Source organism: Vombatus ursinus, unplaced genomic scaffold (assembly GCF_900497805.2).
Source record: "Vombatus ursinus unplaced genomic scaffold, bare-nosed wombat genome assembly UNPS02009062.1, whole genome shotgun sequence".
NCBI classification, from domain to species: domain Eukaryota; kingdom Metazoa; phylum Chordata; class Mammalia; order Diprotodontia; family Vombatidae; genus Vombatus; species Vombatus ursinus.
This window is the reverse complement of record NW_020948840.1, coordinates 15,755,842-15,770,940: the sequence shown is the minus strand read 5'-3', so window position 1 is coordinate 15,770,940 and position 15,099 is coordinate 15,755,842.

Here is a 15,099-nt window from a genome sequence, read left to right as displayed (position 1 = left end):
ATTTGATCCTCACAGCAATCTAGTCATGTGAGTGCTATTATCATCCCCATTCTACAGATGAGAAAACTGAGGCCAAGAGGTTAAGTGACATGCTCAGGGCTACAGAGTTAACAAGTGTCTGAAATGAGTCTTTCTGACTTCAAGTCCAATGGTGTGCTGGTAAATATTTAACAACCAGCTCTCTGGCAGAAAAATGCACATGCAATTTTCAGTTCAATCTACATGATTACCATTTTCTCCATTGCTTTTTTGAGTCTAGACAATCAATACAACAACCAGCCCAGCCCTCATTTGCAGTGTTTGCCTCTCTCGAGCCAGTTCAAGCTGGCTTCAGCACACCCCTAGCTACATGACTTCAGGGAAGCCAGGGTAATGAACCTCAATTTCTTCATCATTATGGTGAGCCTGACCCTACCTCCTTCGCTTATTTCATGGGGTTGTAAGGCTCAAATGTGAAAGTGCTCTGTAACCTTAAAGCACTAGATAAATATAAGAAATACTTCTATATGGCATTACCCAAGGGAGGTAGCAGGGGGAATGGTCACCCTAGAAGGCCAGCTCCAGTCCTTAGCTTCTATAGTCCATAGGGCTCAACAGTTTGCGGTGTGAAAGTCTTCTCCTCTCCCTTCTTCCCTGAGAAGCACTTGGTGCTGTCCTAGGGCCATCCCTGAAGCCCCTCCCCCAGGATGCTTATGAGCCAAGGCCTGCCTGCCCTTGCCTTGGGATGAGGTCACCCCCCTGGAATTAGGGTGGGGCCGGACCTGCCAGCACTTTCTCTAGTCTCCAGCAACTCTCTGGGCTAACCTCCCAAGTTCCTTCATGCCCCTAGGTTTCCCCCTCTTGGGGCCTATGAAGTAGTTTCCCCTACTATAATCTGTTAATGGACCAGCCGACAGTTTGCAAAGTCTCCCGAGAGTGGGTGGATATTAGGGTGGTGTAAGGCAAGATTCAGGGTAAGCAGGATTAGAATTCTCTGAGGATTTAGCTTGCGAAAGACTATGAGCTGGGGAAGTCACAGTACCATAGCATTTTAGAACTGGAGGGGAATTTAGAGATTATGTAGTACAACCTACCTCATTTGACATATGAGGAATGGGGCTCGAGGAGGTAAGGGAATTAAGCTGGAATTAGGTGCTACCAACAGCACTAGACGCCTACAAATAACACTTCTGGAGTAGCCATGCTTGCAGAAACAAGTCCTAAAATGTCAGTAATACCCCAATGGCCCATTCTTGACCCTTTCTAGATATTGAATCATAGACCTTCAGAGCTGACGTGGACCTTACTTAACTGTCACCTGGTAATAGAGAGTAATGCTAATCCCAAAATCCAACGATATGGAACTCTCTCTCTTACAGGATCAAAGTCTAGAAGAGACCTCAGATATACCCTCATTTTACAGATGTCCAACCCTTTTCAGAGTCCTATCCTCTCATTTTAATGCATGAGGAAACCAAGGCCTAAGACTAGGTGACTTAGAAACATCAGGAGTGCGCTCTGACACCAGCTCCTCTGGACCATACTGTACTTTCGACTGTCACCCTGTCTTTCCCAAGGTCACACAGCTTTCGAGTAAATGAGACAAGCTGGAACTAGAACCCGCGTCTTCATCTGATCAGTTGAGTCTAGTTCAGGTGTATAGGATGGGTAGTCAGTCAATGAAAAAGCATGTATTAAGTGCCTGCTATGCACCAGGTACTGCTATAAGTGCTAGGAATACAACGAAAAACAAAAGACAGTCCCTGTTCTCAAGGAGCTCACAATCTAGTGAGGGGACAACACAAACATATACTAACAAGCTATATGCAGGATATATTGGCAATAATCAACAGAGTGAAGGCACTGGAATTAAGAGGGATCAGGAGATACTTCCTGTAGAAGATGAGACTTTAGCTGGGACTTGAAGGAAGGCAGGAAGCAGAGATGAGGAGGAAGAACATTCCATGGCCAGAGAACATGCCTGACATTGGGAGGTGTAGTGTCTTATTGGAGCAAGGAGGTCACTGGATCACATAGTAGGTGGGCTGTGAGGTACAAGAAGATGGGAAATGTGGAGGGTGGGGCTTGATTTTTAAGGGCTTTGAACGCCAGACAGAGGATTTTATATTTGATCCAGGAGGTGATAGGAAGCTATTAGAATTTATTGAGTATGTGTGTATGTATGTGTGTATGTGTGCGTGCCATGAAAGGACCTTCATTTTTGGAAAATCACTTTGGTGGCTGAATGGCGGATGGATTGGAGTGGGGAAAGACTTGAGGCACTCCCACCAGGAGGCAGCAGTCCAGGTATGAGCTGAGGAGGACCTGCACCAGAGTGGTGGCAATGTCCAAGGAGAGAAAGGGACATATTCTAGAGACACTGTGAAGGTGAAGCTGGCCTTCACAATGACAAGGGGGCCCCTGAGGTCGTGTCCAACTCTGACGTTCTGTGATTCTTCCAGCTACGTTTTGTCATAATGTCTTGGTTTCTGAGAAGTGGGTTTGTGGTAATTTTTCTGTCTGGAACTAGCCATGTGACCTTGGGAAAGTTCATCTCTTGGGATATCAGTCTCCTCACCTGTCCAATCAAAGGGTTAAATTTGATCATTTCCAAAGCCTACTGGTCTAGATTGACTAATCGCTTGTGCTAACAAATGAATAAATAAATAAAATGGAAAAAAAAATGAAGAAAGACTTTGTTGACTTATCTGTGGGACAGTGAGAAGGGGACAATGTGCAATGGCCATGATATTGGCACGTCTCTGGGGGCCTCCCCCTCCCATTCCCACAAAGGCATTATGGAAACCAATTCCTCAGGTGTCTAATTCCCTAATGTAGTATACAGTGAAAAGAGCTCTGGATTTGGCATCAAAGGATCTGAGTTCAAATACCAGCTCTGTGAGTTACCTGTGTGACCTTAGGTAAGCCATTTACATTCTCTGGGCCTCAGTTTCTTCATCTATAAAATGAAGGAATTGGATCAAATAGCCTCTAGGGTCATTTCTAGATTAAAATCTATGATGATCTACTATGAAAATATTTGTTCTTCTCTTTGTTGCTTCCTAGAGCACAGAAGCAGCCCAGTCTTAGAGAATATGAAGGAGAGAGAAGGCACATGAGGGACTCGAGCTTCCCCAGCTGTATTCCACATCTTCTCTTCAGGCTTGCTTGACAGATGGCCACAGGAGAACATTTCTAGGGCCTAAGTCCTCCTGCCTCAAGTCCTAACTGACTATCTGTAAAGAAGCCTGGGGATTGGAAGAAAGCAAAGTTTTGCAATGTGGACGGGTATAGGGATGGTCTCTGATCCCAAGTTGATAATTACTGCTTATAAACTCAAAAGTCATCAGAAAAAATGACTAAAATTATATTTCACGCATCAACAACAACAAAAAAGGAAAAATAAAAGTGAGCCTGGAGTGTCTGAGTCATCCTCCAGAGCTCTTTAAATTGCATGTTCTTTAGGGAACCTTTCCTTATGCCTGCCTCCTGTTGCCTGGGAGAGTATGGGGTCATTAGAGAGCTCACATGTGCCAGATGCCTTTTGGTTGGGTTTAAAGACTCAGTGGGCAGCCCAAGATTGTTTGTTTTGGGCTTGAAGTCAACCACAAACAAATATTAAAGGAACCAATGGAGCTTGGAGGGTCATGCTTTTGCTCCCAGCTTCTCAGCTCTTTGACTCTGGTTTGGAGTTGAATAGGACTATTAAAATTATCGATATCTTCTGTTTTTGCATCAACAAGAGGGAGTGTGGTGTGTTAAGAGCCATCCTCAAATCTAGGAAGACTTCAATACCTACTGGCACAAACTAGCTGGTGACCTTAGGCAAGTCCTTTCTCCTTTCAAGGGTCTCAGAAACTTTCTAAGACCATAAATCTCAGAGAAGGTACTAACCTGCTTTAGCAGAGGGAATTTCCTATTCCATGAATTCCCTATATCAATGAAATTACAGATCCAATCCCTTGTTGTTGTTTAGTCATTTTCAGCTGTATCTGATTCTTTGTAACCCAATTTGGGGTTTTCTTGGCAAAAACTCTGGAGTGGTTGGCCATTTCCTTCTTCAACTTAATTTACAGATGAGGAAACTGAGGCAAATAGGGCTAAGCGACTTGCCCAGGGCATACATCTAGTAAGTGTCTGAGGCCGGATTTGAATTTAGGAAAATGAGTCTTCCTGACTGCAGGCCCAGCACTCTATCTACTATGCCTTATAGCAGCTAGTCTAATCTCTACCACACTCATTTCACTAAAAATCCTCGCCCTCTCCCCACCCTCCCACCCCATTCTTTGAACCATTCCTTGTAACAAACACTGAGAGAAAATGAAATAAGAACAGGTTATAAAAATCAAACATTTCAGCAGCTATAACAGGTACACAATACGCAATATAACAACATTACATGCCCTACAGTCACTCACCTCTGCAGAGAGAGGACCCAGATAAATTTTCCCAACTCTTCTGTGGGACCTAGCTTCATCATTATAATCATAAAGCATTTCCTTCCTCCCTCTATCTTTTTCTTTCTTTCTTTCTTTCTTTCTTTCTTTCTTTCTTTCTTTCTTTCTTTCTTTCTTTCTTTCTTTCTTTCTTTCTTTCTTTCTTTCTTTCTTTCTTTCTTTCTTTCTTTCTTTCTTCCTTCCTTTCTTCTTTCCATTTACATTGTTGTAGTCACTGTTCATGTTGTTTTCCTGGTTCCTATGACTTCATTCTGCATCAGTTTGTGTGTCCTCCCATGTTTCTCTGAATTCTTTATATTCATCATTTCTTATGGCAAGGTTATATTCCATTGCACTAACGTATCACAGTTTACTTAGCCGCTCCCCAATCAATGAAGATCTATTTATTTCCAGTTCTTTTCTCCCATAAAAATTGCCACTCTGAATTTATTGGTATACATGAAACCTTTCTGTCTTTGACCTCCTTGGGACATATGCCTTGGGAAAAAAATATATAAAATATGTATATTCAATATATATGGGAAATTTGCCTTGTGTACACATACATATTCAATATATGTGGGATATATGCCTTGAATACATACATACGCACACACACACACACACACACAGAATGTATATGGAATATATGCCTTGAATAAATAAATAAGTATACACACATATGTTCAATATATATGGGATATATGCTTTGGAAAAAATATACACTCATATATTCACTACATATGGGATATATGCCTTGAATCTACACATACATATATTCAATAGATATGGGATATATGCCTTGAAAAATATATACACATATACACATACATCTATTCAATAGTTATGGGATATATGCCTTGAATATATGCATATATTATATATACATATGTATACATGTACATGCACGCATACATGCATGCATATTCAAGGGCATGGCCATTTTAGTGACTTTTTAGAAGCACGATTCCGTATTACTTTCTAGAATGGTTGAACCAATTGAAGGCTCCACTAATCCACTGCACCAGTGTTTCCACTGCCTGACAGGGTCATTTCTATATCCATACACAAGGCAATATGGACAAGAGCAAAGGCAAATCCACAATCCATTCCCTTCCATCTCCCAATTTATCAAGTTAATGAATTGGGTCGGGGGGAGAGGGAGGTTGTTTTTTTTTTTTTGCACATCAAACTTTTTTAAATAAGGGCCAACAACAACAACAAAAAAAGTACCTAGCATCAACCTCCAGCAAAGCTCCCCTCTTCAGGCTTTTTCATGGAGTGGGGGTGATCCTGGGTTATTGAAGGCTATGACAGTTGAACATAAGCTCCAATAGAAGTTATAAAATCAGAAAGACTTTGAGTACAAGCCCAAAAACAGACTGTTTATTTGTCTTGTGAGGACTAGCCTAGCTAGGTTTAAAAAAGCTCATCCCCAGAGGGTTGGCCACTAGGCAATGAATTTATTTCAGCCACAACAACTCAAGAAGATTATATTCATGGAAAGGTTGCTATAAACATTGGCAGAGAAAAAAACAATACCAGGGATAACATTGATCCTCCTTTCAGTTTGAGATGAGAGTTGGAGATATGAGAGGGACCTTGGAGGCTTTCTAGTCCAACACTCTCATTTTACATATCAGAAAACCTAGGAAGGAGAAAATTAAGTTGGTTAAGGTCACACAAAGAGCAATTGTATGAAATGGGATTTGAACCCAAGTCTTCTGACTCTGGAGACAGCATTCTTTCCACTATACCGTGCTTGTTCAAACACAGCTACCAGATCCTCTGACTGGCTATTATTAACTCCAGGCCTAGGATCACACTTCATTGAGGAATAAGATTGTTCCATCCACTGGTCAGTCAATTTCGGGTTATATCAGCCTATAGAAGCCACCAATGTGAGCCAGAGGAAGTGAAACTCATGGAGGAGTAGAAGGTAAGGGAGCCTCAGGAGGATAGCCCCTCACTTCTGTTTATCAAGGAAAAGGACTTTCTTATGCCTTCAAGTCAAGCTCAGAAGAAGAGCTATAAATAATCTATGATTACCTAGAGGATATGCTATTAGAAGGAAAAGCATGACATGCTTCTAGGATGGAAGCACACGTGCTGGGAAGGCTGGTGCTCAAGAATCTTGGATATCTTCCATTCATTCATTTGACTTTGGTAATCAAGTCTGTGGGCTGCAGTACACTATGAGTAAGAGGTCTTGTGAGTTAAAACAATTGTAGGACGGAGGCTGCCCTGCTTGCTTACACAGCACATCTTTGCAAGGAACATCTTGATCCTTAAGAACAGTGGCTCAGTTACTTTCAACTTATTCAGGGAAGTAGGGAGGTGTGGGCAAGAAAAGACTGGTGGATTTAGGAGCACTTGAAGTATGACTGTCCTTGGAGAACAAAATCCCAGATTTTTAGAGTTGGCAGATAATACAGAGGTCCAACTCATGCTTTAATAAAAAAAAAAAATCTCTACAACATCACTGACAAGTGACCATTCAGTTTATGCCTTGAGGACTTATAGCAAGGGGAAATGTATTAGCATCCCTTTCCACTGCCTAAAGAACTAGGCAAAGTCCCATGATTCCATACCATGGGATGGAGCTTCTCAAGGATGAATCTTTCAAGGGGTACAACTTCTGTGAGGACTTTCTAAGATGGGAAACATCCTGAAACAAAGGCAACAAAAACAAAAACACTTTTGGAATAAGCAGACAACACTTCACCAAGCAATAGTAAAGGCCAATAAAGGTATGTCCTATTGGATCTATCTAATGGAACTGAAAGTGATTGGCCTCAGGATGAAGCCTACGAAAAAGCTAAGATCCAAGATCCAAGAATGGAACCAAAAGGCCCTCCATGGGCAACATCATTATGAACCCAGCCAATAGTACATCAACAAAGAAATGCCCCACCAAATCATGCAGGTTTGTTTGTGGAAACAGAGAGATTTGTTATAGCAATTTAGGATAAGGTCATTGTCAAGAGAAATTATAGGACAGTCAACCTCAAGGAGGTTGAGTTTAGTAATCAACATAGATTATGCAGGGAAATGGTAAAAATTATGCAGGTTGAAAAAATTTAGCACCTCATAAACACCTGGAAAGATATGGTTTGGTAGATAGAAATATAGCTAGCTATAGTAGCTTGCTATCTGTCATGGCCTTTCAGAAGACAAATCCTTACACTAAAAATACAGACCTCAAAATATCTTTGAGAAGCCAACCAATAAATGGTACTAGAACTGGACCATTATCACAAAGTTTCCTACAATTGCCTGGACAGAATATTGATCCATAAAAATATAAGAACAATATTTTTACTAGATTTTACCAATGCATCATTTCCCAGCTACACAGAATGAAAAGCCTTTAAAATATTGGGATCTAGAAGAGCAGATCAAAATCATTTGGGAACAGATTGACATGCATATCGTTCCTGGGATCTTGTGTCCTTTTGGAGCTTACTCACATTATTGAGGATGCTCTCAGAGGTTAGAATTATAGCCCTATTCTGGTCTAGGCCTGACTCAGGCCAGTCCCTTGGTAGTTTAGGTTTGATGTTGGAATAAAGTGGAATGTTCATAAGTCATTAAACAGTTAGCAAAAGGAGATTTACTTAGCCATAACAGGGGAAGGATTAGTCCACAAGGATAAGCTTTGATGACACCTTGAAGTGATTCAGCTGAGGAAAGCAACGTTGCCTGCATTACCCATCTTTATCTACCAGTCAAACCTCTAAGACATGCTTACTCTCACCCTAGGTGGCTGATTTGTACTCCTATGATGAGGAAGTGAAGTCAGCAGTCTGAGTCGTGAGTCCCATGAGCCAACCAAATCTCACAGAATGTCTTAGTACCTTTTAAACAAGCCTCACCTGCCCGGAAGAAGGGGTTAAGATATTGCTTTTGCCATAGGCCCAACACTTTTATTCAACTATAGAAAGCAATTATTTCTTCCGTCTGTATAATATTTCATAGACTATTACATATAAGTGAAAAAATAGTAAGACAGTAACTTGTTTCATAACCATATCTGAACCCTGTCAAAAGAGATGAGAAGAATCAGATGATGATGATAATAGTAATAATAATAACAATCCCTTACATCTATAAAAAACTTGACAAAGGACTTTCACATCTGTGGTCTCCTCTGATCCTCACAACAACTCATTATGGTAGGTAGGGCAGATATTATTATTTCCATTTTATAGCTGAGGAAACTGAAGATGAGAAATATAGTGACTTGCTTACAGAGCTAGAAAGCACAAAGCTTAGACTAAACCCTTGTGCTTTGCTATTTCCACTATACTTTATTGTTGTTTATCTCTAAATAATGTGAATGTGATAAACTTATTATTCACCCAGGGGACAGATATCCACATAGGTTATATAGTTAATTATCCATGTGGTTTGACTTGAGAAGCTGGGGTAACATGGATGTTCCCTTCCTTCTCCACTCCCAAAGCCCTAATCTGGGTTCCTGTAGCTTCCATTTTATCTTACTTGCTTCTATTAAAGTTGTTGTTGTTGAGTTATTTTAGTTGTGCCAGACTCTTCCTGTCCTTATTTTGGATTTTTCTGGGCAATGATATTGGAGTAGTTTGCCATTTCTTTCTCTGGCTCATTTTACAGATGAGGAAACTGAGGCAAAAAGGGTTAAGTGACTTGACCAGGTTACAGAGCTACTAAGTGTCTGAGGCCAGATTTCAGCACAGGAAGATGAGTCTTCCTGACTCTAGGCCCGGCGCTCTACCACCGTGCCACCAAGCTGCCCTTTTCTATTACTACCTGGGGACAAAAGAAGGGGAATTTATTTTCCAAAGCCCTATCTCTGTATTTATAGGCTTTCCTGGCTTCCTCTTCTCCACTAGTATCTTTTCCCCAAGAGATCCACCACATTTCAGCCCACACAACTAGTTGTAGTACGCAACTAAATTATAACCACAATGTGAAAAAAACTCAGGGTGTGGGCTGCGAATGCTTAAAAAATGTTTAAATGGTATTCTTTCTAAAGCCACTGTTGCTCTTTAATGATTCTGCCCCCTTTCCCCTTCTGTCGCCACCCACAGAGTCCAATCTTGTAAAGAAGAAGGGCAGCTAAGAAATATAAATCAATACATTGGTCATATTGGAAAATGGATGTCTTATTCTATACTGCTAGTACACTGCTTTTTCTGGGAAGGGGAAAAAAGCATTTCCCACAAATCATCTGAAGTCATAATTTTTCATTGCACTGATCAGAGTCCTGAAGATTTTCAGGGTCATTTTATTTCTATGATTATGTCATTGTGTAAATAGTTCCTTTGGTTCTGCTTCCTTTAATTGGCACCAGTTATTATAAGAATCTTCTCAAGATTCTTTGACTTCATATTAATCATTTCTCAGAGTGCACTAACATTCTATTATATTCTTATAATAATAGCTAGCATTGTATAGTGCCTTAAAGTTTTCAAAGGACATTACAAATATTACCTTATTTTATCCTCACAACAACAACCCTAGGAGGTAGGTGCTATTATTATTCTCATTTCAAAGATGAGGAAATTGAGGGGGCAGAGAAGTTAAGTGACTTAACTAAGGTCACACAGTTAGTGTCTGAGGCTGGATTCAAACTCAGGCCTTTTAGATTCTAGGTCCAGTATTCTATTTACCACATCATCTGCACCAACATTTCCTGGCTGATGGGCATCTATTTTCTTCCCAGTTCTTTGCTACTATGAAAAGTTGCTGCTATAAATATTTTTGTGTATGTGACACCTTTCCATCTGTCCTTTACCTCCTTGGAGAACTATGCTCAAAAGTTCAAATTTAGACTTGATGTCAGGAAAAACTTCCAAACAATTAGAACAGCCCAAAAAGTGGATTGGGCTGCTTCAAGTACTGGTGAGGTTTCCCTTTTTTGAGTCTGTTAATCCTTGTTTTTGTTCAGTCATTTCAGTTGGACCCAACTCTTTATGAGTTTGGTGTTATTGGTGTTTTCTTGGCAAAGATACTGGAATGGTTTGCCATCTTCTCCAGCAAATTTTACAGATGAGGAAATGGAGGCAAACAGGATTAAGAAATCCTTAAGGATAACTCATTTGTAAAGGCTGGCTGACCATGTATTGGGGATTTTATGGTGAGGATTCCTTTCTTGTGTGGATTGTACCAGACCACTACCGATGATCCTTCCAACTCTCAAATTCTGTGATTCTGGGAAATGCTTATAGAGTTCTTCAGTACTTCAAGGACCCCTGATTGCCTGGTGTGGATATCACCTTTGCTGATGCACATCTCAATCCTTCTCTGCCTTAACAGATGACCATCAGAAGATTATAGAGTTTAGAGATAGGAAGGACATCAGAATTAATCCAGTTAAGTCCTTTCATATTATAAATAAGGAAACTGAGACTCAAAGAGTGACTTGTCCAAAGTCATAGAGAAATTAGCATTATCTACATCTGACAAAGAGGTGATGAATTCAAAGTGTAAAATGATACATACATTTTCAGACAAAGTCAGTGTAAGAATTTGTTTTGCTTGAATATGCATATTTATTAAAAGGATATTGTTTCCCCTTTTTTTAGTTTGGGAAAGAGAGGAATGGAATAGAGAGAGGGATAGCAATTGGATTGCTAAGAAAAGAAAAAGGAAAGAAAAGACAGTCATTGACACATTTTTACCAAATGCATTGAAGAAAACACAAGGCAACAGACAGATTGGATAGCTTTGAAATATACATGTTGAATTTCATAGGATCATAGACTTGGCGCTAAAAGGGATGCTATTGGTCATTTAGTTTAACTCCCTTATTTTACAGATGAGGAAACTGAGGCCAAATGTTAAGTAACTTGTCCAATATATGATTATCAGAACCAGAATTCTAAGCCAGGTTCTCTGAATCCAAAACCAGGATGCTTTCCAACAGGCCATTTTATCTCCATGACTTGCTGTGCCACACCCTCCCACCCCCACCCTACCAATAACATAATCAATGCCGGGTAGCCAAACCTCTGATGATGAACATTTGTGTACTTAACCAAGTAGCCCCCAGATCACAAACATACAGCCTGGTGCCAGGCCCATTTTTAAAACCTTTCCAGCTAGAGCTGCTACTCTATGAGCATAGCCTTTGAGTACCCAGGGTCACCTTCAAGTCAGGATGACTCATCGGGGGAGGACATTAAAGAAGGAAATCTATGGTTGAGGTAAATCATAAGCACCGTTTCCTATTACTGAGTTAGTTTGACATATGCTTAAATCATGAAACAGTCCCTTCAGAGTTTGACCTGCTGTCTGTCGCATTCCTAATCCATAGCTCCCTCCTCTAGGTGCCTACCTTCAACATCATTGTTCTTGATAATCTATACTGCTTATGTCTATGCCAAACTCCCTCTTTCAGTAACCAAAATTCTTGGAAGAGTGAAATTTTTCTGCCTTTATGTTATTTAATCCCTAGTCCCCCATTTTGGTCCCCTTCTGGATTGCACTCAAGTTTATCAGTGGTCTGCCTAAAACGTGGTACCCCGAGTTACCTGAACACAAGACTCCCAATATGGTCTGGCCAGGACAGAGTACAGCAAGACTGTCACCTTCCTAGCTCAGAATTCTATCTTTTTAATATAGCCTTAGTTTGTTTTAGCTTTTTTGGGCTGCCATGTCACCCTGTAAACACATTGCAGTCCACTAATGTTCCCAAAGACCTATTGTCTATAGAGCTATGCCTCCCTCATTTTGTACTTGTGAACTCATTTTTTGAGCCCAAGTTAACTTTATATTTATTACCCATTTGATGTCATCTTCCTGGACTTGGCCCAACATACTACTTTGTCTAAATAAAGTTGGAAGAATCAATTTGAGGAAATTTTATTCTAGATTTATTTTCATTGTGAGGGAAGAACTAATTGCTGCTGAGGTATAAATGGTGGAAAGGAAGTAACTACTCCCTTCTTCCTAGAGTTTGTCATAGAAGAGAATAGGTCCAGTCTGATGTGCACTCTATATTAGGGGAGAGCAGACTTCAAGAGATTTAGAAGGTAGATAGGACTCTCCTATGGACTAAAATGCTTCAGATGAAGTCAGTCTAGGAGGGATGGGAGATGCTTAAGAATGAAATCTTTTTTTTTTTTTAAGAATGAAATCTAAAGACTTGAAATCTAAACAATTCCACTGAAGAAGAAAAATGGGACATGTCTGAAGAGACTGATGTGAATGAATAGGGAATTCACTAGCCAACTTAGATTAAACACACACACACACACACACACACACACACACACACACACATTCCAAGATGTGTGACATGGGGGTGGAGGCTGGCCTGGAGTCCACATGAAAAAATTACCAGTGGTGGAACTAGATGGTGGTGACAGAAGCAGCAGCTCTCAAGCCAGAGAAAGCTCTCAAGCCAGAGATGGTAAGGGAACTGGGCAAATCAGAAAGAGATTACAAGGGACTCCTGTGCTAGCACTGGGCATAGAACCAGATACTATTTGGCAAATCCATTGGCTATGCCCATTTCTGGGTCATAGTTCAGGAGTGAAAAGGAGTACTGTTGTTAAAGAGGGAGTGGGAGCCCTGAGGAGCAGTATCACTTTTGATCACAAGGGATCAGGGACCCTGAGGAATAGTATTACTTCTGGTCCCAAGGGAGGAGGGGCCACAAGGAGCAGTATCAATTGCAATTCTAAAGAATAAGGGACCCTTCCTGGGTAAGGACTGGAGTGCAGACCAGAAGGGCAGTGACCATACCTCTTCACAGATTATAGCACTTTGGAAGCACAAAAAACTTCCAAACCCTAGAACTAGCTCTGAAAACAAAAGTGCGAAAAAGCCTAAAGCTTGAGACAGTGCCTCTTCTCCATCTCTCCCCACTAGGAAAAGAGCCCAACTTTAATATAAAGTTCAAAATCAAAAAATAAAGTGGAAAGATAAGCCAACAACAACAACAAAAAAGAAAGGTCAAGACACAAACTCAGAAGAAGACAATAAAGTCAAAATAGCTATAAGCAAAGCCTTAAAGGAGAATGTGAATTGGACACAAGCCCAACAAGAATTCCTGAAGAGCTAAAAAAATTATTTTCAAAATCAAACAAGTACAGTAGAGGAAAAATTAGGTAAAGAAATGAGATGAAAGAATGAAAATTATGAAAAGACAGTTAAGAGATTGGCAAAAGAGACACACAAAAATACTGAAGAAAACAACACCTTAAAAAACAGAATTGACCAAATGGGAAAAGAGGTATAAAAGTCCACTAAAGAAAATAATTCCTTAAAAAATAGATGTGGCTGAGTGGAAGCTAATGACTCCATGAGACATCGAGAAATAATAAAACAAAGAAAAAATAATGAAAAAATAGAAAAACAAATGTGAACTATCTCATGGGAAAAGCAACTGACCTGGAAAATAGATCAAAGAGAGATAATTTAAGAATTATTGTACTACCTGAAATTCATGATCAAAGAAAGAGTCTAGACATCATATTTCAAGAAATTATCAAGGAAAAATGCTCTGATATCCTAGAACCAGAGGGTGAAAGAGAAATTGAAAGAACCCACCCATCATAACCTGAAAGAGATACCAAAATGAAAACTCCCAGGAATATTATAGCCAAATTCCAGAGCTCCCAAGTCAAGGAGAAAATATTACAAGTAGTCAGAAAGAAACCATTCAGATGCCATGGAGCCACAGTCAAGATCACACAAGAGTTAGCAGTTACCACATTAAAGAAACAGAGAGTTTGGAATATGATATTCCAGAAGGCAAAAGAGTTGGGATTACAACCAAGAATAACCTACCCAGCAAAACTGAGTGTAAATCTACAAGGGAAAAAATGGGTATTTAATGAAATAGTGGGCTTTCAAGTATTCCTGATGAAAACATTAGAGCAGAATAGAAAATTTGACTTTCAAATACAAGACTCAAGAGAAGCATAAAAAGGTAAACATGAAAGAGAAATCATAAGGAACTCAATAAGGGAATAATAAAAGAAGGATAAATAGAAAAAATAGGATGGAGGGAAATGCACAGTCAATAATCATAACTGTAAATGTGAATGGGATGAATGCACCCATAAAATGGAAGTGGATAGCAAACTGGATTAGAAACCAGAGTCCAATAATATGTTGTTTATAAGAAACACACTTGAACAGAGAGACATACAACAAGCAAAAATAAGGGGCTAGAGCAGAACCTATTATGCTCCAGCTGAAGTAAAAAAGGGAAGGGGTAGTAATCATGATCTCAGACAAAGCAAATGCAAAAATAGACCTAATTAAAAGGAACAGAGAAACTACATCTTGCTGGAAGATACCATAGACAATGAAACAATATCAATACTAAACATAAATGCATCAAACAGCATAGCATCCAAATTCTTAAAGGAAGAGTTAAAAGAATTACAGGAGGAAATAGACAGTGAAACTATACTAGTGAGTTACCTCAACTTTCTCCTCTCAGAGTTAGATAAATCCAACCATAAAATAAACAAAAAAAAAGTTAAGGGGAGCAGCTAGGTGGTGCAGTGGATAGAGGACTGACCCTGGAGTCAGGAGGACCTGAGTTCAAATCCAGCCTCAGATACATGACACTTACTAGTTGTGTGACCCTAGGCAAGTCACTTAACCCCCTATTGCCTCACCAGAAAGAAAGAAAGAAAGAAAGAAAGAAAGAAAGAAAGAAAGAAAGAAAGAAAGAAAGAAAGAA